We start from the raw sequence: 25,288 nt of genomic DNA, 5'->3' as shown, positions 1-25,288 counted from the left end.
GAGTGACTATTTTCAAACTTTGCAAACTTCCCCTCTTGTGTCTGTTTCCCTTCTGATTCTGTTGCGTGTGGTTTTATATATAAACTATGCACCACTCAGGGAGATGTGCTAAATTTGGTTGTGCAGCTGTGCAATGACAACAATTCCATTCAATTCTCCTGATAAAGCCACAGCAGACATAGTACACTTGTGTCTACAGGCTGTGCATCCTCATGAGGAAACTGAACTGCATGTGTGCTCCAGTATAATATACAAGATCACTGGTTTATTCTAGTAAACACTGCTTGGACAGAATATCGTCCTGCGAGTTTCCAAGCAATGAGAGCATTGCCCAAGGGCACTTCTCCAGCAGGGAAGAGGCCCTCAGACACGTGAGCTCCAATTTGGCTATTTTGGTTGAGGGACAGTCTCTCTAACCACTATTCCGCCCTGCCACTTCCATGGGATAAAATTTCCTCAATGTGACAGCTGAAACGCAATTCACTTGCAACTTTACAGCCACTTTCATCAACCGCACTCTCCAACACGCCATTTAGGAATGAGCCCCTTACGCAACTGATTGTAGCGAGATGGGCATCTGCCTGTCCAGATGCACTATGGCGGCCTGCTGTTGGGAAGCTGAAGGGACAGCGACAAGCACTTAGCTGGTCCCTCAGCTACCAGCCCCATTTCCTTCCCCTTATCTAAAGTGACAAGAAGAGTCTTCCAGCCCTCTTATGCCTGAAGCTCATCCTGCCTTATCTCCCAGTGTACCAGCACCACCAGCTATCGTGTGTCCCTGATTCCTTCCGTCTAAAAATATGCTAAAAAAAGGGTGACGGCATTGGTGGAAACTCAGAATTGTGAACAAGTTGTGCTGCTCGGATGTTTTTCACTGATCATATCACAGGGTGATGGACTCGGAGCAAGTGTGTGCAGAACGTGGAGATCAGCGCTGGTGCGTTCTCCTGTATCTCGTGCCCATGTACAGCATTGGCCTCAATGCCAAATGGCTGCAGCTAGTGATCCAATAAAGTGTGTGCGGGGAACGCAAAACGACAAAACGTGAACTAAAGCAGACGCACTAATGAGATATCGATTATCTGCACTGATGTTTACACTTTTGGCTCTCTTGCATTCTCCATGTCCACTTCGGACAATCAGCCAGCTTTTTAGGAAAGCTGCATTCTGAGCCCCACAGTAAAATTCACATACATCAGATGCTTGAAGGTTTTGAAAGAAAATAAAACTTGTGTAACTCACACATAATGAATACATTTTTTACATTTTCAAACTGTTATCTACTCCCAGTGCACAAAGTGGACCAAAACAACCTAAAATAACTAATATGAATATGCATCATTTTAAGCAGCTTCATACTGAATGACTTCGCCACAGCAAACTCACACAACTAAATTAGACACTTCATGTGCACAGCACAAATTGCACCCAAACAAAACACATGGAAATTCATGGGTTGCTTTTTTGTTCTGACAATTCAAAAGACTCACAGGCAACAAGCAGGAAAACAATTTCTCCCCCCTAAAAACCTCAGCAATTACATCTTAGCCCCAGCTTCCTTTTTTTCTTACTGCAAAGCACCAAATGGTCCCATTTTTCTGTGCTCAATTAAATGTGTATTAATTGTGAGAATGCCCCAGGGACTGGAGTCATTCTAATGGTATTCATTAGCCAGAGCTTATACTTTATATCCAGTGAATGCAAAGCAGCAAAATGATTGAAACAATTTTTTCTTCTAGACAACAAAAGGAAATGCTCACCCCGAGCTCCCTGTTGTTTGTGCAGCGGCCCAGCTGCCCAAAGTGAGGGCTGAGAGCTTCCATATAATGAACCTGGGAAGCTACTCCTCGTGTAAAATCAATAGTGACGAGCTCCTTTAAAACTCTCAACTTTGAGCCTTTGATGCCTTAGAATACATTACCGCCGTTAACTAGGGTTCCCGTGCAGGCAATAAGCATGCAGTTCACTCGGCAGGCTCCATTTGCCCCCCCATCCACACCGACTTGCATCGCTGCTGTTACATTTACAGTGCACACCAAAGCTGCAGACTACCAGCTTCTTTATTTATCATACTCATCATTCCTATTCAGCAAATGTTTCAAAGGTTACAGTTTTATTATGGGCAATCGATAAATCTGTGCAATGACAGTAGCTATAAGTAAAAAGCTATATGATGTGTATGTACTTGTCTGTGCATTCTGAGCACCTCCCCACTCACCTTATAACTCGTTTAACACTTTACTATACAATGCACGTACACGCAACACGTTCACCTTTCATACTGCTTCAGTGATTACAATGCCGTTTTCATGCAGGAAAATACATGTTCGCGGTACTTTTGTGTGATTTGAATGCACTCAGTGTGGGGATGAGTGTGTGTGTGTGCAGGAACAAACGAAGAAATATTATTCCTTCTGAATAGTTTGGGCCCGGTCCACAAAAGCCTCATAGCATGAATTAAATACATCCTGCCATAGGCTCCCCATGGCTGCTGTGCTCATTTTCACAGTCATACTGCATCACTTCAGCTGTCAGGCGAATTTGCTTTCAAGTGTTTGAACATGCTGCATGCGTGTATGTGTACGGGTGTTATGGTACGTGCAGGCGGTCTATACTATGCTACCCTTCACTGTCACATGCTGGGCCTGCAATTATATATGCACCAGACTTGTGAAGCGCTCCCCCATGTTCTTTCTAGGCTGGAATCGCAAATGTGAGGAATTACGTTCGAAGCAAATAGGTTGGTTCTCGCCTCACTGTCGACCATTAACTAATTTGAAGCATTGTGCACACAGTAAGGAGCAGGGGAAGAAAAAAAGACAGGATGGGAAGGAAACCGTCATCTTCAGAGCGTGAGAGTGAACCGAACTCTGAAGCAGCACCGAAGAGACAATGCCCACGTGTCTCCTCTCACATTTTCACTTTAATGCAGTGATGCAAAGCTTTAAATGCCGCACTGAATCACTTTTATGAACACAAGGGTTAGTAATTTTAGCAACAAAATAATGGAGACGGCTGAAACTGGCACAGGAATATGTGAAATCCGCTCACCTACACTTCTGTTACAGCTGTGAAGCATTCATAGATTATAGCTCTCATACACATTGAAACGTCTGTCTTTGCATCCATGCGTTCAAAATTGCAAAATCGCAATCTTGTAGGTTGCAAGCCTTTCTGTGTTTCACAAGATGAACAGGGCTCATGGCCTGTTGATAACGTGAAGGGATGCTTGTCCCCCAACACTGATATATATGTGTGAGATTATGTCTGTGCTGCAGAGCTCTTAAGTGTAAGAGTATTATACATGTTGGATCTCATGTGGGAGGACACAGGAGCTGAAAGCTATTTATACAGATTAGAACTGTGAATAAGGTGCAGAAGGGGATATATTGTGTGTGAGAGTGAACGAAGTGATGCCGACTGTAAAACTACACGTATTTTAAGCGAGGATTAAAAAAAAAAAAAAACTGTTTCCAAATTCTCCAAAATTAATATTTGATGATGACAGACTTACTTTTATTTTGGTTTTTGACTGTTGGTGAGAGAAGCAATGTTGAATTAGTGAATGTGGTTGTCAGAAAATTGTGATGAGGCCACGTCTTCCCATTTTCTGAGACTTCCTTGATCAAGTGAGTAGAATAAAATAATAGTGACGGCTGGAGTGATTCGAGTTTTTGTGTGATTAAATATGTTTGAATATTTTGTCAATTCTTGAAACCCGTTATTAATATTTCAATCATATAAAAATTAACACATTATATTCTCACACATTTTCAATCTATCACACAACTGTGCGGAGGAATTGCTGGGTTTGATAACACCCACTTGATTGGCTGCGGCTATGTTTAAAGCCTTTTTCCTATATCATCCTTCAGGGAGCTACGGTTTGTGCATATTTATACCCAGAGAAAGTTTATCACTTTAAGCACTGGAGACACTTTCTGATCGGTGGCCTGTCCGCATTCTAGCAACAAACCCATAACTTAACACGCGTCTTTCTTTTACACTTTTGGGAGCACACCATGTGGCGTCTGGTTACCCAGCTCGATGCCTTTTGATGCTTTGTACATTTCTGAAAAAGACTCGATGGTGATAGACCTCTGCTCGTGCTGCTAATGGAGATTTAATTCTCCATAACCTTTGCATAAACATCTGTGCAAAAAAAGGAGAAGTCTTATTTGTGTCTCAGCTGAGCTTATTTCTAAATTACATTTGTTTTTTTTACTGAGATAACAAAATAATTGAGAATTTAACATATCATTGCCTGTAATGATGAACATAGGAATTTACCCAAACTGCAGTATTTTACGTTTGATACAAAGCCTCTCTGTTTTGCATCTCCTCACACCTCGTCACCGTGCCAGCATTGGTTACACACACACCAGTCACGTTTCCTCACACATGGTGACATTTTAAATAGGTAATTACAAACTGTCACTGATCAGAGCAGAAATTAAGTTTGTCAGTCTTTCAACACGCACACGGTCTAGCTCTAAAATATGTTCAACTTTTGGCCCTCACTTCATCACATATACGTTTGAATAATGTAAAATATATAGCGTTTTTATCCATATGCTGTCACCTATAACTAGATCTGTATCTGTTGAGCATCCTTTTCAGTCTACTTAGAAAAACAATGACCTGTTCTGTGATCTCTATATCTGTTTAAATATACAGAAAAAACGGATCTCTGGGGTTCATGGTTCATCCAGAAAGTTGTTTGCTTGGGGTATTTTAAGTAAATTGTGTTGGTTAAGTGCATATTTGCTTTATATCCAAGGGAAGTTATGCAAATTGTTTTGAATGAACATTTTGAGAAAGACTGTTAGTCTGCTTGTTAGAGCTAAATACTGGAAGCAAGGGTAAACATCCTTGGTCTCTCTAAAGTCCAAAAATATACTTCCAAGAACCTTTAAAGCTCACAAGTCCTATCTTTTAGAAATGTGGAAAGAGCCAGGATCACTGTCTCCCCTGTCCACCCTTTTATGCTAAGCTAGGCTAATCTCCTGCTCCTAGATTCATATTTAATGCGGAGATATGGGAGGAGTATGAATCTCTGGAAGCCAACTCTTGGAAAGAGAATGCATAATTTCCCAAAATGTTGATATATTCCTCTCAGACGCCGCTTCATCTCCAGACTTGGCTGAAACTCCCTGATGACTCTTATGTTAGCAGCTCAGATATCTCGGCACACACAGCTCTCTCTCGTTCCCTGACAATGTGGGAAAAGCATGTTCTCCACCATTAGTTAGGTTGTGTTTGGTTTGTTAGAGGACACTTTTCCTCCAGGAGGGAGATGCAATGCATTACAGGACTGTCAGTTCTGCTTCATCTCCCTCCTTTAACTCCCCTTCACCTATTGGTCTTTCGACGTGAAGTAAATACCACATATACTCTAACCTTGCTCAAGACTTGATGTCTCTACCAACGCCAATCTGGCGGCGGTTTTATCCGGCTCCTTGTTTTCTCATGCCTCTCATGAAAGAAAATATAAAAAAACCAATGCAAAATAAAGCAGCGGCGCAAAAAACTGCAGAAAAATGTTCTAATAAAGACTCCTCTCACGCCACGTGCTGAATCAACATCCACTCCCCGGCTGACGGCACCTGGGAGAAACTTGACCAGACACACCACACACGTGCCTCTTGACGGGAAAACAAAAACAGCAAAGCACAATGAGCTGAGCCATTTTTAACAAGCCTCTTCCTCTCTCTCATCTATCAGAGCAGAATTAGGACAGCACTCGACAACTGAGGGGAGGGAAGCTGGGAGAATGGGGGCACACGGCAGAGGGAGAAAGTCTTCATTAAGGACACTGAAATGGAGGTGGGAGGAGAAGAAAGAGGAAGAGAGACTTAAGTGATCCAGAAATGCCTTGCCCTCCTCTCTCTGCCGCCTAATCAGGGAGACAAAGTTATGCCGGTCAGAGTGTTTGTTATTCCTGCTAATCCCTCATCACAGTATTTCATCAGGTCTGGCATTTGGCTATCTGCATTAATTAGATGTTCGAACGGACACCGCGTTAATAACTGATGCACGGCAGATAAAGAGAAACTGTCTGGGGCGCTGTATCCCGCACGCCATCACGCCTCCTTTGTCAGAGCCGATACGTCTGTGCTGGAAACACTGCGTCGTGTTTACCTGCGCCGGATTTCATTTATTGATGATTCAGGCTGTTTTCGGTGCCAGTGGCGATAATGTACTGTCTGCACTTTGGGAGATAAGCATGTTCTGGCGCGATAGTTTGGGGCTTGTTTGGGATGTCTCTCCCTCTGTCTCCTCCTCTATTTTTATCTCCGCCCCCCCCCCACCAAAAGAAACAAATTGCGGTGTGCGCTCTCTCTCCTTTTCTTTTATCCCCACATTTTCTTACCATTCACTCTTTCCCTATCGCACCTGTCTTTCTTTTTTTGTTCCTGAGCATCCCAGAGGAGAGTAAGAACCCCTATCTCTCTTTTGCACACTCTCCTCTCTCTTCACCCCCCCTACCTTCCTCCCTCATCCATATCGCCACCAGGTGAATACACCCTTTCCTCTAATATCCATGCATATTGTTTCCCCTCTTCTTCATTTCTCCTCTTCTTTTCTGCCTCTTCTTCTCTGGCTGCGTTTCCGTCTCTCTGTAGCACTTTCAGGTGACAGACCCACCTCTTTAATATTCAGCCTTCCGTCCTCACGCTGCCTTCCTCCCTCGTTCCGGTGATGCTACTTTCTCTTTAGCATTCTGTCAGTCATTGTCGATGGCTGTATGGTGATGCACCTCACTTGATCACAGGTCTTAGATCAGCCGCAATCACGTCCTTGACCTCACTTTCTTCTCAAGTGCATGTTGCTGACTGCATCTCGAGCTGCAACAATCTCACGCGCTCCCTCGGTTCACTGATCCTTCACGTGATTTATTTTGCTCTCGTTCCTCGACTCCGTCGCTCTCATTTCCTCTTCCTCACTCCGAGTTGCTCTCTTTTATCAGACGAGGCCTGTTGACTAGGAAAACACTTATTTCCAAAAACTGCCTCTGGGAGCAGTTTCACAGCGACAAAGGGTCACACTCATTCACACCGTTACACCTGTGAGCTGCCCGCCGTTTGTATACGGCTTGCCGCCGCTGGCCCTGAAGTGGCCAGAGTGCCTTGCTGAAGGGCACATAAGTTAACCTGAAAGAGTTCTCAGGGCATTTGGCGACCCGGAACATTTTCTGCCTGCCTCTTCCACTTTTCCTTCACACATCCTTTCCTTGAGCAGTTCCTTTATCCGCGCTCTCCTTGGTTTTCTCTCTCTGCTTTTCCCATCTGTCCCTCACTGTCACACATCAGGAGTGTGTCAGCTAGGATTCAGAATATGTCAGCACGCCGTCTGGTCACTCTGAGATTTCTCTCCTTCGCGTGAACGATTCTCTCCGTGTCCTACCTCCTTTCCCCACCCGCAGTAAACTACTGATTATGCCTTTGAGTTATTCCAGCTATTTTTTTTCCAGCCTAATGATTCTTGTCATGGCACGGAACTGAAAATTGAGGCACTCTCAGATCCCCAGTGTAACAGTCTTTCAAATCCCTGAAGCTCCTTAAGTCCTCTCTTCAGAGTCAGCAACCAAAACCAAAATCTCTCAGTCAATTTACCACGCGACCGAGTCGTCATTATTTCACACGTGCCGCCATGATCTTACTATCATTAAAATTCATCCCTTACATAACGATCAAGGACGCGGTGTGTCTTCCTGAGAAAAGGACAGAAAACACCAGGCGGGCATACACAAACACCAACACGCTTGCGGTCTGTTTAATAAATGCTTTCATACATGTATTTACTTGCTGTTTTGGAAGAAGTCACAATTCAAAAGGAATGAATTCTCAATAAATGCCAGCCGTGTGTGAAATATTCAAATGATGCCCTATTTACAAAAAGGCTGGAGAGTTTCTCTTCTTCTGCCGTCACAAGTTTGTTGCGTGACATAAAAGGAGAGAAAGCGGCGACTTCAGAAGCCTCACCCACCAAGAGGAATCTTTTGATAGCAAGTACACACGTTAGATTTCCGCATTAAAATCTACTGAGAAAGTTTTGGACAAAAAGATGTGCCACTTCTTCTTTTACAAAAGGTGGAGGATGCCTGTGTGTGTGTGTGTTTTGGGTTAGGTATAGGATGTTTGAGGAGTATGGTAGAAGAGGGTTTTTGTGTACTTATGCAAAGTCTGGTGTGCTCCCACACCTGCGTGAAAAGGAACGCGTCTGTGAGCGTTTTCGGCCGAGCTGCCAGGCGGCTGCTATCTTCGCGAGTCAGACGGGCAGGGAAGCCGGTGAGGTGCACGCGGATCGTTTGAAGTGCTATTCTCTCCCGGATGTTCGATCCACCCAGAGGAAATTTGTCATCTTGTTCCACCTTTCTGATTCCCCCATGGTCGGGGTGAGGGAAATGGTATTTGTTCTCATTTGCGGTCGACATCTCACTACACAGACACTTGTGTGTAACAGACCAGTGAAGGTAACTTGGAAATGTGTTTGGCCTTGCTGTGAAAACCATGTATGTGCTCTCACTTCCTCTGGTGTCAGACAGAAGTGGGGCAAACCACAAACCACCAGTTGTTCTGGTCTAATTCTAGTCTGCACATGTTTCATCTATCAACCCATCCCATGGCTACACATCAGATTTGTCACATTCTCTCTTTCAAACTAAATGAATCTGTCACTCATCTTTTCACCACCAGAAAACCTTTCCCCTTCTTCAGAATCCTGCTTTCTCTTTGCATCTCCTCATCATTTTATCCTGGTCTACCCCCCCCAACCGCCAATTTCTCTCCCCCACCTCAATCCAACAATATCCACCTCAGGATTACAGTCTGTCTACGCTGGTGGAAGCTCTCGTCATTCCAATCCGAATTGAATACCTTTTCTTTCTTTGGTTAATTAAAGCCACTCTCCCTCTCACACACACATTATTAACATGACTCCTTTGAGATCCATCAAATCCCCCGGCTGCTAAGTGAAAATGAAGCCGAAGGGGGTAAGATGGAAGGAGAGAGAAAGTGAGACAGAGGTGGCAATAGAAAAAGAGAGAGAGAGAGAGCGGAAGAAGGTGTGAGAGCATATTGTGTAGAGACAGAGAGCCTCAAGAGTGATTCAGCCATTGTTACTCATCCCCTCCTTTTTGCAAGAGGGCTCATGTCATAAGTATTTTAAGTGCTCTCCACTCCGTTGTTCTCCTTTAATCCTGTTAGATAACTCTCTTCCTTCTCTCCCTCCTCCTTCCTTTCTATATTTCCTCTCCTCTGTCCTCCTCCGCTCACCACTGCCCACTCAGCAAACAGTGAGTCTTGTGCTCTCTGCCACAAGAAAAGCGTGAGTGTGGCTAAACAAGGTATACAAAGGAAAAAAGGGAGAGGCAGAGGAGAGAGACAAGATGACAAAGATGTGGCCGCGCCGGTTTGGTGTTTGGAGAGATCTGCTCGCCGGCGCGGGCTCATTTGTTATGAGGAGTGTGGATGATAGCCAAGGCTGTGGCGAGTGAATTGTGAAGTGGAGCCTGCACACAGCTTGTAGTTACAACACACAGAAAGAGGGAGACAGAAGGGAGTTTGGGTTTATTCTGCAGGCGTGCGATGGAGTCGGTATTGTAAAATCAAAATTCAACATCTAAAAAAGCTGCCAAACACAGCAACACATGCTAATACTTTTTTTGGTCTGTGTTCTGTCAGTTGTCCAAAAAACATGCACTCATTGCTCATGCACACACACACATACACACACAGAACTTAGGGAAAGAATGTTTTCGACAGAACAGTGCACAAGTGTATAACCTCGGAATAGAGTCTCTTTTCCCCCGTTCCCTGCTTTTTATAGCGTCAGATGATGAGAGGCTCAATCACACTTGTGTGCCAAACAATACGTGATGCAATGTTTCAAACCTGCCTTGTAACAGCTATGCAAAACCAGCAGCACTCCGTCAACCTCGCTCGCTGCAGCCCCCCTCTACTTCACAAGAAATACATTTCCCACAAGCCCCTGTCCCCAGCCCATCATTTGCATGAGGACGATTACAAATGAAGGAGTTGTAGAGCGAGCTCGGCGCAGGTGAGGTGGGGCGGCCACATTCCTGCAGCTCCTTAAGTGGGAAAAGTGGGTCACACATGCAGAGGCAGAATTCGCTGGGCCAATGGCACAGACTAGTGGCGAAGGCATGTAATTGCATGAAAGCAGTTCATGGCAAATCGGTTTGTGCTGTAGATTTGAGAATCTGGACATTCAGTCGAATCCAACAGGCCTGATTTCAGTGACTAACCCCCCTTTGATGCTCGGTCAGTGCATTTACGCTGCAGCATCATTACCATCACACTCCAACTACCTGATTTACTTAAAAACCCCACTCTCTCTCTCGCTCTCTCTCTCACTGCCAAGGAAATTAATTCAACACAAAGAGCGGATAGGAGGGGCAGGCACTTGTGCCGTGAAGAATTTGCATGACCCAAAAATGCCCTGCCTCTCCTCCGACTCCATAAATCAAAGGGATGGGGAGAATCCCTCGGCGCCTCCGTGCTTTGTCCTCAAAGGTGATAAATTGATCCCTGGCTGGCTAATAAGCAGAGGCGCAGGGCAGCCCGAACTTCCCAAAGATTTATGCGGGGAAAAGTGGATTTATAGAAGAGGAAATGTGCGCGATTTGGAGAACAAAACCTATTTGCTTTATTTTTCCCGCCAGTACCCATGAGATGTGAGATGGGAACTCCTTAGGGAAACGTGGGGGTGTGAGAGTCAAGGCAGTAATGCATCAGGACAATAGAAATAGAATATCTGTCATGGAGGCAACGAATGTGATGGAATTACCGAGTTTTGATTGATGACCGTGTGTTTCCAATAACAAAGCATCTCAATCCATGCGAACATCCCCGTCACCTTTGAATGGGGTACAATCTATTTTTAGTTTTGCGATCTTGTTGCACGATCGTTAAAAACCAATACGACGGACAATTAAACATTCTTCGTTTTCGTCGGGATTCTCCACAAATTAAGGGAGGCAAAAATGTGGGAGGCAATCTAATAGCTTGCAGACATAAGAGAAACCTTTTAAGGCAACTCAACCTGTCATCTTAATGACATGAGGTGATACGGTGACAGGAAAAGCAGTCTTTTAAGAAGATGATCAATGCTATCACATTTTCCAAAGCTGACTGGAAAAAGGGGACAGAATATAGTGGCGTAGAGTTTCCGCAGAGTGCTAAAGGCAGAAGAGGTATAATACACTGCTTTCCTTTCTCACCCTCCCTCGTTCTCTGGATCCTTAATGTCCCCTCCCCCCACACTTCCTGTCCTCCCATCGCCGCATCCTCCTGTTCCATACTCAGTTTTCACCATCTCATCTGATCTCTCACACTTCACCCTCTCCATCCTTCATCTCTGACGCCCCTTCTTTCTTCTCTAATCTACATCCTCTCGCTTTCCGGGCCCGTCGCACACAACCCCACCCCACCCCCCCACACACACACACACAGTCAGCACGCTCTCCACGTTGTGTTGATGAGATATTTAAACGATTAATATTATGCACGCTGAGCAGATTATGATAGTGTTCGGGGAGGAGCGGTTTCAGCGTGATGGAAAGTTTTTCCAGCGTGATATAAAACCTCTGCTGAGAAAACGGCTTTGACTGCAGACAAGAGAACGGTACCTCGCAAAGATGAAGTCTGCGCTCAGCTGTTCTTCACCACCAAGGCAGCCGTGCTCCACTTTCTTTGTCCTAGGAGAAAAACATGTACGGGAAAATTTAGTTTGCCGATAGCACTTGTGTGCAGACAGAATTACATGCAGGGAAGATTGATATCAATGGTCAGATTTGGCAATGAAGCGCCTTGTTTTCATGACAAAGATGAATATAACTCACACATAAAAGTTGCTTCTTGGTAAAGTGATTTTTTTAAGAATGTCTGAGTTGTGATGGGAACATTTCTCACTCAGACAGCTCACACGGCATGTGTGATATCCTGTCAACAACAGCCTGACTATTGCAAACCTATGCAAATGTGTCGAAAATATCAAACCTTCTCCCACCCAAAGTGCAGCTTCTTTTTTTCTTTTTTACTCACATGACGCCAATTCTAAATAGACACATGATGCACCATATAACTAATTCTATCTGCGTCTGACAGTGACGCTACCCTGTGCCACTGAGGCAGCTGTGGGTACAGACAGAGCGAGGGAAGTGAAAGGCAGATAACTTCCCAAATGCTCATTTTTAGCTGGCTTGTTTTGGGCACAGCGCAGCAGAGCTGACGAGCTGAGCACAGAGTTTTTGACACAATGGTGTCAAACTCGGGACTGTGATGTTCGACTCACACCAGTGAATAGCATCGCACCTGCTGGCAACGCGCAGACACAAACAGATTGTTATCAAGACCCCGCGTGCAATTAGTGTTTGGGACTGCTGCGAAACTTAACGACACATTTGCCTGACATTGTTTCATTCAAGAGGCTTTCAGGGAGACGGCATATGGAATCTGAAACAATCAGGAATCGGCAGTTTAATATTGATAAATTGTTTGCTGATTAAAGCAAGTCGCCACGTAAAGTCAGTCTGCTGATCCGCACTTTGCACCTGACCCGCCGTCTTGATAGTTTTGCTTTTGCCTCTTCGCCCTCATTCTCATAAATGATCTGACAGATGCAAGCCTCACCAAGTTCTGTGCTGTCATTAAGTCTTTTTCTCCTTTTTACTGTTGCAAGCTGTTTCAAATGTGCAGTCAGACTACTAACGAACAATTGGCGTTGGTGTTACAGCTGCTCTTGTATGCTTATTAAAGATTTTCCTAGTATTGATGAATGACCGCAGCCCAATTATCTCATGGCTCAGCTCTCAGAGCATCATATTGTCTTTCAGCTCATTGTTTTAGTTTTTGCATCTCGTCTGTTTTCCTTTAAAAAGCTCAGATGAACCCACTGAAAAATACAATGACTGTAAATACTGGACTTACATTTTAGTATTTCAGTGATTTTTTGTAATCAGGCGAGATTTACATAATATCCAGCTGAAGTATTCCTGTGATTACTTCGAAATAATCTGCAACAAACCACTGAAGAGTTCAGGATTTAAAGCAACACTATGCAACTTTGCCTCAAAATAGCAGCTTCAAAATGAGTTTGATGCTTCACTGACTTCCCACCGAACACCTGTTCCTGCTCATTGTAACTTCGGTGTGCGTGTGCAGCCTCCTGAGAAGAGAGTAACTGACTGATAGTCCCACATTAAATGACTGTAGAATATTTATAAAGACGTAGAAGTCATTGAAAACCATCACCTATCTCTAATATGCAGCGAGGAAATTTTAAATACAAATCATTCTAAAACAGAGTTTGGTGCATTTATTGCAGCAGCAGCTGTTGTGGTCCGGGAAGTGAGACAACACAGTGAGAGCTCCAGTGAAGAAAGTTTTAAACTTTGTTTTTCCTCTACTTGAAAATTGCTTAAAGTCCAGTGTGTAAGATTTAGGTGAAAGGGATCTATCCATCTATCAGGAACTGAATATAAAATTATTCTATTCATATTTTCACTAGTGTTTGTTGATTGTTGTTTTTTTTACCCTAGAATGGGCTCTTTATATTTAAATACTTACATATACATATTTATATCAGGAGCGGGTCCTCTCTTCGGAGGCTGCCATGTTTTCTTTACAGTAGCCCAAACTGGACAGACTAATCACCTTTTGAGTTTTTATGACAACTGAAGGCTACCACAGTTTATCTTCAATGTTTGGAAGAGGAGGCTGTGGTGAGGGGTATTCAGCTGCACAGGAAACTCCACCACTGGATGTCACTAAATCCTACACCCTAAACAATTCAATTGCTTGGTCACAGAGCTTAACAGCATTTCTGAGGCTGCAGAGGGCGCTGTTGCTCAGTAAACATTACATCTGTTTGTTTCAAAGTAGCATTCAGAATTCCATACTGGGCTGTATTTATTATATATTTTATTTATAATATATCTATGTAGCTGACATTTCCAAAGTACCAAGCTTCCACTTTTCGTTACAGGCACTGGTCCTGCAATAAACCCTGAACTATGTCTCCACGCCACAGTCCATTTCCTGTGCTGTTTGAACAGGCCCAGTGGCACCATCATTCCTGCGCTTTGTCAGCGGCAAAGTGTGCAGTAAATTACTACTCATTTATGACTGGGTGGGATCTCTGCAGCAGTCAATCACATAGCATAAAAATAAAATAAACAAATAAACAAGAATTAGATTCTTCAAACTGCTCCCACTTGACTGCTGTTTTAAAAAATCATGTACGGACGAGTAATATCTTCACCTCCGCCTCAACATTCGGGCAGTTTTATGAGATGAGCTGGTGTCTCTATTGGTTACTGTACAGGGGAAGGTCATAAACAGGCGATTTATGTCTGAAGCGCGGCCACGAATGCTGATGCTACTGGCGGAGAGCAGAGACACTGTCGGGTTCGACTCGCATTTAATGCAAACTGTAAAGTCCACTGCAGCGTGTCCTCACTCGTGCACTTTGCAATCTGTGGAAGGAGTTAACATAACTGGCTGACAGAGGCTACATCACATGGCACAATGAGACAGACGGAAGATAAACTCGCTCCGTGTGACACTAAGAGCAGGTTTCACACTTTCAGCGTCTTACATCACATTTCATGTCTAATTTAAGGTCTGAGTGCGTCGAGCGTGCCGCCAGCTCCGAAGTTAATCGTCATAGAGAGTTGTGAGGACACTTCATTAGCGCTCAGTCTTCCAGTGGTGTCTGCATTTCAGAAAAATATTACTCAATGCAAACACATGACTTGCAGCACAAGCTCACAATGTGGTATATACCGCAGCGTTCATTAACGCAACACCGGCTACCATGATGCTACATCGATTGCTGCACCACCTACTATTTTCACAGCAGTTATCTGGACTTCTAAGCAACCATTGTTAAATTATGGGCATTTTAATTGCTACAGACACGGATCCATTAGCATAGCTTCTTGGGTGGCCATGGCCATGTTTCTCTAAATCATTAAGCTAATTATACAAGCTAATTAATCAGTATGCTTGGAATGGGCTGTATGAGCAGACGCTGCTCTTTGTTGGCTTGCATAATGAAAGGAGTCCATTTTTAGACGGGGAAAATGAAGAAGGGGCTGGGAGAAAGAAACTTTGATCTTGAAAGTAAACATATGATTTTTGCATATCAAGTACTTTAGCAAAAAAAAAAAAAAAGTGAAGTAGGTCTTTAAATGCAAAAAGTCAAGGGAGATTAGCATTTGCGGTGCTTTGAAGATGCTGAATTTTTGCATGAGGACGGTAGATGTGGGTGCCAAGGTGTCCGACGTCCAATTACAATTGTCATTGTCGTGCAAAACAAACACAGGCAGGATTCCGTCAGTCACCAGAGTGATGTTTGAGGCCAGTTGAACAGTTTTTTAAGTGTGTGCTCTACTTCCACTACAAGACTGTTAAGACTTTGTGTTTGCGTCTCTCCGTATTGGAGAAAATGGAGGGCTCCTGTGCTCCGTAGTCATCATTTAGTCCCTTGTCGCGCAATTATTTACTTTCCGGTCTCTAATCTGAACCCAGTGGCTGACGCAATCAATTAAGTGTCCATGCATGTGCACTGTAAGGTTACCACTAGGTGTCTATGTGTATATATCAGTGTGTCAGGCACATATTCATGATTTCTTGCACAGGAGTAAGGATGCATGAGAGAGGGTCACTGTCAGAAATCATAACTTACAATCAGACATATCCAAACATCCTGCTATCCTTCCTCCAGTATGTGTTGGAGCCACCGGCAGCGTTCATGCAGGAGTCTATTTTTAGCAATTCTCATTATGCACAATGGAAAAATTCTCCTTCTTAAAGTACATGTTTGCAAACCTAAAGGCACAATGATAACACTGTGATGCAGAGAGGCTGTGGTGTAAGCTTATCTTCATCTTCCTAATAAGCGATGACATATTTAGCTTGCAAGGTATGAGTAACTGCATTGAGTTGTAAATGTAGTTACATAAAAAAATATTTTATGTCTGCATTATTCACTGTGAAATCACCAGATAACGACTTATAGTTTTGTTTAATCTTTACCCATCTTGCAAGCTCCTTAACCAAACGCAGCCTCTTACCTGCAGAGTGGAGACCAGTCAGTTTCCACCATGCACGATGTGTTTTGGCCAATTATTTCCATCCAGTAATATACATAGCAACCCCAAAATGTAGGAATTTAAATAAGCAGTATGAACACCATAATATTTTTGATATGCGAGGCAGCTTCCTCGCTCTATGCAGCTTGAGTTTTATGCATTATTGTTATTTATATCTTTTTCACTTATTTGATGCTGTGGGAAAACACACAAAGTAAAAACTGACTTTTCTGCTTATTTTTCATTTTAAGGGGAAAAATATGTGAACTGAAAATTCAGTTTTATTCTGGTCTTGGTCTTCTCTAACGTTACATGTCAAGGAATGGATCTTCTTTCTTTTAGCTTCCAGCTTTGGAGTGGCAGTATTCTTTAGTGTTTCATGCACTAATGTAGGACGTTCCTCACTTTGACTCATCTACTGAAATATCTGACAAATTACAGTTAAGGTCATTTATTCTTTAATCTCCAGTGAAGTACTTCCCTCCCAACACCGGTTATCAAGGTGAATGAGCACTTAGTGAACTGAGCACTGATCTACAGTACAGTGATGTAAGTGTTGGTGAATGGACGATGGTACAATACACTAAAGCATGACACATACTGACCTCGCTCTCTCTCTCTCTCTTTCTTTCTTTCTCTCCAGGGAGATTCTGAGGAGTTCTCTTCTTTCATCACTCTGGTCCGGAGCAGCAATCGCAATTGATTATTCCAAACGGGTAAGGTCCATCTTTTGTTATCTATATAAAAAAGAAAGAAAAAACAAAACCTTCCTTGTAATTGTGTTATTAAATAAAAGCGATCCATCTATGACAATCACCTGTGACCAAAATCCTGTTTTCCGCGTTCAAACGTCAATGCCCACCAGCAATATCTACAAGATAATAACGTCAGTGCATAGATATCAACCCGGGGAGCACACAAGTAAATGTTGTTAGTATAGATGAACGCATGGAAAGACTACGTGTCTGCACGTGATCCATGGTTCAGTCAGAGTAAATAGATTTCTAGACTGTCTGACTTTTATTATTTGATAAGAAATAATACTTTATCTCGGCAAACAAGTTAAGTTTGATTTCCTTTTTTGAATCAGGGTGAATGCGGTAGAAAATCTGAAATGGTCAATGCCTTTCTCATGAAATGTCTTGATTAACCTGCTGTAATGACATTTGGAAGGTGCAGTTTTCTCTCACAGACATTTACAGGAGCAGTATCAGTGCTGTTGCTTGAAAGATATCTGGTACTGCTGCCTGCTGCACAGTGACACAGAAAAAGCATGCTAATGGTGCCCTCTGGAGTCCAGGGAACTCCACTGCGGCTGCTGTTTTCAGAGGAGATGTGTTTTCACATTAAGTCCCTGCAGATGATGCAACATCTCACACAGGATTTAAACGGACTGACGAGTGCTTTGTCATAATGTGTGTTGACTGAACACACAGGGACTAGAACAAGAGGCGTCCTGAGAAAAAAAATCAGCAGTAATGTAGTTACAGTACGTGACAATGAATAAAAACACGCTGAATCTCCAGAGTGAGTCACAGGAAGACGCCTTCCATTCTCATCATCATTTGTAAGGTAGCAAAAATAATCAATAATCAACATGACCACAAACGCTCCGTTATTAATAAGTCAACGTGTCGTGAATTAAATGAATTACTTATCTTCTTGTGTGGGATGATTAAAAGAGCAGCTCGTGTGAATTTTTCGAGCAGAAGTGTAGCCTAACCCCCCACCGCCCCCCCTCTCATGTACTGTTTTTCACATCAATAAGTGTTGTGCTGTGGTTCCCCCCCCCCTCCACCACCCAGAGGGCCCGCGGGTGCAGCTGTAATTGGGAGTGCTTGTGTTGCCGCGTGTTACTGTTCCCTGGGCACGGCAACATTCCCCCACATGTCCATAGGATTTCCAATGAGCCCATCAAATGTACCTGCGAGGACAAAAGTTTGGCACTGTGCCATTTTGAGCTGATGCAACCCAGAGTCTCCCTATCGAGACGCAGGCCTTGCTTTCACTGAGCTGCCTGTGGTATCTAACCATCTACACACAAAAGACAGGGCATAACTTCGACTCAATTATATACAACAATATGGTTTCAAAACAATATATATATCAGCATCTTTAAAAAAAAGATAAATATACCAGTGTCTCCACATTCTGCAGAGGATGATTCTATTTCCAGGGTCATGAACCCTAAGCATGAATTTAAACATGAGAACGGTTTGTACTGTACAGACTCCTGCAGCCACATCATTTCACTTGCACGTCACCATCGTATCCTCACGGTGCAGAGTAGAATACTGTGTACCGTGCAGATGCAGCACGGCCTTTAAATATCCTCTTCATCCGTCAAATTGTTAAATATTAAGAATTTTATCAGACCTTTTAGACTATGTCCTCTTTCGTTCTGCAGATAATGACGACACTCTTACTGGCATTGTATTTGACTTAACGCACCGTGCACAGAATATATAGTAAAGTGATGCAGACGAGCACTATGTGGACCAAGGACGATGTGTTTCACTGGTGTCAACACTAGTAACAGGTGAGGGACAGAACGCAGACTTTAAATACACAGTTTTCAATCAAACTTACAGGTTTGGTTCACAGGAAGTCAGATCCGGCAGAGGGAAGGTCAATAAACTAAACACACACGAGGAGTTAACAGTAGAAGGATGTTGGAGCACTCACCGGCAAACAAAGGAATATCCACAGGTGAAGACAATCACAGGTGGGGCAGGTAATCAGGGAGGACAGGAAGGCAGAGGGAGACAGGAAGTGAAACTCTGCAGAACACAAAATAAAACAGGAAACTCAATGTGTAAACAACTGAGACATTAATCCCAAAAACAAAATTAAAGGAAAACAACAACAAGTAAACAAACACAAATGTATTACCTATCATGGCTTTCAATTACTGAGCTAGATCATCAACTGAAAATAACTGGGCAGTGTATTTCCAAATGGCTTAATGGGTGAGTGTAGAGACTCAGAGGCAATGATGCTCTTCACTGTTTCCACACACACTCTGATTCCCCGTGTCCCTCGTGGCAGCTGTTGTGAAAATGTGTGAGCATTTGTTGGAGCCTCAAGTGGCAAAGTGATTTGAATTAAAGACGACAGCGACAAACGCAGCCTCAGCGGAGCAGCGGGACAAAAACAGACAAGTCTAACTAACTATCTTAACTAAGTAAGTCAGACTAACTCTGCGCCTGATGTATTGCGCATGACAGCAGCTTTTGTCACTATCACTTAGTCTGTGTGAGGCCATTTGAACGGCCTGCTCGAGAACCATTAAGACATTCCATTCGAATTGAACGTGCCGGTTCTTCTCAGAGAGAAAGTCTTAAAGACGCTTGTTAAATGGTGTTGTGGTGCATTTGTGCATAGGTGCCCTACACCTGTCAGATGCAGTTGTGTTGTAAAAAGGACAATTCACAGCAGTAGCAGGTGACCTGGTTTAGAATGGCAATGAGTCCAGCAGCCAAAAAAAACTTTCCAAAGTCTACTTCCTTAAAGTGCTTACAAGAAAAAACACAGATGTGACCTGGTAACAGTGAAAAATGTCTTTCTACAGCCAAGACTAGTTATATTATTATTGTTTGCCACAATCCTACATTCAATTACTGCTCTGAAGAAAGATGGCTAGTGTTTGATATTTTCAATCAACCCCAAGGGACCAATTACCATTTAATCTCTGTCCAGTTTTTAGGTTGAAGTGTATACTCATACAGTATATATAATATTCTATAACAGCACAGTGGTTATATGGGCGTCCATGGTGTTAGAAAGTCGGTCTGTGTTGTCAGTGTGTGTTATGACAGCCAGCCCATCCTGCTCTCTCGCAGGGTCAGGGAACAGGATATGATCAGGTTTCCATACTAATTCAATTTGATGTATAGTGTTATGTGTGTTTGTGTGTGTGTGTGGATCCAAGCATGTGTTGCCCCGTCTGCAATGATTTATTATAGCGCTCGGAGGGGCTTGTTCTTTCATGATGCCACATGAGTAACATGGCAGTCAGGCTCTCTTTGGCCCTGCTGGCGATGGGGAGACATGCCAAGACGGCTGAAACACATTCCGGTTTGCACACATTAAGGTGCACGTCTCAGGATACATATTTGTTGTGCATAGACACAAACATGCACACACACACAGACACATATATATATATATATAAAAAAATCAAATACTGTAATCCAGGCTTAAGACTGCTTTATCACCTGCACAGAAGGCAAACGCTATGCAAATGTGAATAAGCTATTCCAAAGGCACGTCAGATTTAGGCCGGTCTTTAATATGTCTTTTGAGGGGTTAATTCTATGCAAATGAAGCCTCATGAGTAGAAAATTGCTGAGGATATTTTTCTAATAACACTACTCGAAAAGTGTAAAGTGATTATTTTGAGCTGGGATTTCACCAGAATATGTGAATTTACCAACACGAGTCTGCAGGAGTGAAACAATAGTTATGATGGTTTGCATGTTCCTACAGCGATAGAAGGAATATGGTAACACAGTCAGCTTGAATTGTGACAGTAATGACCAGATATATATTAGTATTCTTATATTCTATCATCTGTCTTTTGTCATACGCTGTGCCACATCCAAAGAGAGGATAAAACATGCAAGACAATGAAATGACAAAGTGAACATGTGAAAACTTGTTTGTGCTCCGTCCATTAGTATCTTTTTTTTTGCCTCCCCTCCGTCACAGGAAATAAGCGAGAGTGTTGTTGAGAACAGTCCATGAAAAACATGCTATTATTAGAAGAACATTTCATCTATGAATTTCTTTTTTCCCTCAAATTATGGATTAAGCCTCAAAGGCATGCAGCGTATGGATGTTAGTTGATTTTGAAGCTGTGATGGTGGAAACCCGTGGCAGCGATCCAGTCATTTTTAGTTTGTATCTTTAACCATGTGAAGTTTTTTTTTTTCTTGTTTTCTGTTCATGAGATGAAAACCTCACCCTGCTATCTTTCTCTTATCTCCTAGGTGGGGTCAAAGGGGGGATTCTTGTCGGTGGCGTGTCGGCGAGGTAAAATAGCATCGGGCAGCATGTTGGCACCTGCATGAAAACAAAAGTGGAGCCTCATTACTTGGTGAGTGGGACGACTGTTTCTTTCCAATTCAACAAACCACACAATCCATGCAGCAGCTGTTTTCCCCAGACAAGGTTTTCCATATTAAACTTAATATTTGTGGTAGCTAATGTAGCAACGGCTTTATCTTAATAATTCTTGAGGAAAAGAAAAAAAGGGCTTAATTGCAAAATGGGCTGCAGCATTTTTTTTTTCCTTCACTGTGAGCTTTTAATATGAGAAAAGCTGATTTCAGAACAAACAGTATTTTCATTGAAAAAAACATGAAAAGCCTTTTTACACCAAACCGCTCTTTATTTTTTAAATTGAGTTGCAGCTTTTTATTTTGTTGGTGGTAGAAAGAGAATATAATTGCAATTTTGTGGATGACGTGTACTACGCTAAAAAAGTCCATTAAGATTCTGTGAAATTGATTTTCATTTACTTTATTGTTTTCTTTGGCCACATCATTCATATGCTAATTAAAAAACTGGATTAATGATACTCTCACCAAAACCACAAACTGTTGCATTGTCTTATAATGTGTTGATGGGGCGGTCTTGTCATGACTCATTTATAACGGAAAGCTACTAAACCCTCGAAATAATTAAAACTGACAAAAATAATTTTACAATAAGATGAAACTGACATTAACACCTTTTAGAAGTTAATCACAGAAAGCATGCAGCCTAAACTTTCTGTGGCTGTTGTTGTGGTAAATAATTACTAAAAGGTCCTTGATCATCACTGGAAACACAAATAACTGTTGTCTCAGATGTACAAGTCATCATTACTTGAATGGAGCTTTGCTGCCAGAGGAATAAGCTACTGAGATACCTGGTAATGTAGATATTGGGATATATTTTGGCCTGAAAAACACAGTAGTTGTCCAGAGAACATCATTCAAAGCAGACAGAACGTGATTATGGGACAAATTCATTGAATCGCTTCCCAGATTTAGATAAGGTCTGAAATACGAGCACTGTTCTCAGAAAAAGAAAATCCCTGCCCTGGGCCTGTCCAATGATGTAGCTGGGAAAAATACATTCAGCGGGGTATAAATATTGCAGGGCGAGTACATGGAGGGCTTTTTGGCCGATGAATTATTGCTAAGTCCAGTGGCTTTATGCCAGCTTCAGAGTACATCTCGCGCAGCTTCATCCTGCAATAAGCTGTGACTGGGGAATTGTGGTCATAGGCAAGACACAAATAACTACCAGCAATACCAGGAATCCATCACACTCATCCCACACGTTGTGCTTACACTCGAGCACACTAAACAATCGGTTGGCTAAACAATCGCACGCACTCGACATAGGAGGAAGAATTGGCTGTCAGGACAAGAACGCCGAGCAAATATTTTTACTGTATCATAACGGTGTAGAAGTACATACGTGTTTAAGTATAAATAATATATTTCAACAGAATTTCAATCAGAACTAGTAGCAGAGTGTGTTGCCGGGCTGTGAGGACTGAGAGGGGAAATGTTCACCCAGCATTCACCTCCAGGTTGAGCTTTGATAGATGATTTATCCCCCAACAGAGTAAACTGTGCCAAGTTCCGTGTGCTCGCTCTCAGAAGAGCAAATGTGGATGAATGATGATGAGTTCACTCAACATCACTAGAACAAGGTTTTGGAATTAGTCCATCTCCTTTTTTCGTCATTACTTTTCACTCGCACAAGATAATCACGTAACTCTGCAAAGCATTAAGTTAATGGTTAATACATCTGATTCTACTACTACAATGAGAAGAAAGGACGATAAAAGAAATAAGCATCTAAATGGAAAAAGACTTTTCGCTCGGCCCACTACGTCGTCGCAAACCAAAGAAATGTCGGGCAGGTTGGCTCTTTTGGTGATTAGCATAAAAGCATAATCCCCAGACTGCTGACATATTTCTTTTGAAAACCGCCTGTCTGAAAAAGACAGATATGCTCGGCAAAATGGATCAAATTTGTTTCATGTCAGATAGTAGCGAGCGGTTTCCCAGGGTGAATCTCCACCGAGCCACAAACAGACAGGATTAGAGATTGATGTAGTGGCCGTAGCACAGTAGATCAGAAAAGAAATATATTAAATACATCAAATGATTAGTGACAACTTGTGATAACCTCCAAATTACTTTGCATGATTCTACACTGTGTGCTTTGTGACTTTGAATCAGCGGGGCTGCTCGGAGGATGTTTTGCGGGCTCGAATTTAAAGCCTTCCCTAATTTGTTGTAATAAATGGGCTAATTCTTTAACGTGACACCGCTATTGCAATAATGAGGAAACAAGCATAGAGAATTTGTTTTTATTTCCTTGGCTAAAGGGGGAATCATTTTTGCACCGGAGCCGCTGTGTGTGTTTAATGAAATGCAGGGATTTTGTCTCAAGGCGCAGAGGATGAGGTTTTTTTAAGTCTGGTGCATATTTTATAACCGTTAACGGCACACCGGCTGCTCATTAGTCGCGTGACAGGTAACAGTTCTATGGTGGTCTGTTGAAATGCATCCTCACTCAACACAGCATGATCCACTCAATCAGAACCTGATTTCCATCCCCCACAGAAAGGAGAGAGGAAGAGGAAAGTTCATATGAATTCATAATGGTTAAAAACCAAATACTGAAATGTCAATGAAATTATTATTATCATCTTGAATTTGAATCCTAAAATGTATCATGTGCCGGTGTTTGCCTTTATCTGGCAGGACACCACCACAAGATGGTGCTGTGCGTCACAGTTTGAACCCCAACACTTAACTGAGAGGCTCCATCCGAGGCAGCGTGACTCACCTCCATCATCAGAATGAGTCGAATGATTAGCTTCCATTTGCTTTGATGTGCTATGCTGCAGCCTCATAGCTGCACAGATACAAGCAAAGATCAAACAGTGGGTCTCTATCAGACGCTTCTGGTTGATTGTTGATGCAACTACGTGAACTTTCTTTGTGAACTCGCAGGCTGCAGCAGTTTAATTGACGTTACGTTATCGGAGAAAACATATTCATCTCTTAATTTGGTATGCAGATAAAGAAATGCATTTATATGATGAATCTACTGATGCATTTCATGTATTCAAAAAGAGGAATGCTTATTTTTCATACTTAAAAGATTGTTTTGTATAAATTTAGTGTATAGTTGCTTTTTGTGCACGGATTAGCACATATGCAAAAATCTGTCATATGCAGAGTAAATCACAATCATTACTGGAAAATGCATGTATGCATACACCATGAACAAGCAGAGCTGTACAGATACAGAACTATGTAGTGAAATTACAGGGAAATCCAGTAGATGGCAGTGTTTCAATACAGAATCCATCTTCACATCCTCTGCACACACACACACACACACACACACACATTCAGTTCTTCTAATAGGTGTGCCTCTTGTCATCAGGAGGGGTCCCTCACGCGCAATGCTTTCCCCTGCGCAGTATGACGAGTGAACGCAAAGTGACAGCGCAAATTAACTTTTATTGCTGCTGTAATTAAGTACACAAGCTATTTGGATGTGGAGTTAAAAAAAAAGTATTAATGCTTGCATGAGAGAAACACACCCACACCCACACCCCCACACACACACACACACACACACACACACACACACACACACACACCGCTGCAGTATTTCTCCCTCCTTCATTTTCTCCCCTTATATCTCTCGCACTCCATCCTCCATCTCTAGCACTTGTACAGAGCAGAATGGCGTCACCACCCACTACTCGCATGCGCATACAGACACACGTAAGAACACACACACACACACACACACACACCTCCTCGCCATCTGTCTGTGCAGCGGCCCGTGTCTCTGGCACTGGGAGCGGTTGGGAGCAAGAGAGTGAAAGAGAAAGTGTCTCTTGGCTCTGTCGTCCTGAATCCCACTTCCTCTCTTTTGTTCCTCCTGCTGTGCTGTTGTCTATCAAATTGTCTCACAACATCACGCTGTCCGCCTATGGGCTCCCCCTGCTATTGTAACACCTATTCCTGATGCCATTCGGAGTAGAAAAAAGATCTTATTCCCTCTCAGCCAAACATCATGAGCAAAGGAGAAAGAGGACATGTGCATGGTGTTTACGGTGATTTCATTTCACACTTGTAA

The 25,288-nt window shown here is 42.8% G+C and overlaps 1 protein-coding gene across 32 annotated transcripts in view; it reads left to right on the top strand.

The window, feature by feature from the left end:
* LOC109634861 (protein tyrosine phosphatase receptor type D) overlaps positions 1-25,288 on the top strand; it is a 335,897-nt gene that overhangs the window by 114,112 nt on the left and 196,497 nt on the right. For all 32 annotated transcript variants that reach the window (XM_069518437.1, XM_020095632.2, XM_020095637.2 and 29 more), the window contains exons 3-4: positions 16,764-16,836; positions 21,112-21,218. The gene's annotated coding sequence lies outside the window, so the exon portion shown is untranslated. The remainder of the gene's footprint in view (positions 1-16,763; positions 16,837-21,111; positions 21,219-25,288) is intronic.

The sequence above is a fragment of the Paralichthys olivaceus genome, chromosome 22, assembly GCF_024713975.1.
Source record: "Paralichthys olivaceus isolate ysfri-2021 chromosome 22, ASM2471397v2, whole genome shotgun sequence".
Lineage (NCBI taxonomy): Eukaryota > Metazoa > Chordata > Actinopteri > Pleuronectiformes > Paralichthyidae > Paralichthys > Paralichthys olivaceus.
The sequence above is the reverse complement of the archived record's forward strand: the minus strand, read 5'-3'. Positions and strand labels throughout refer to the sequence as shown.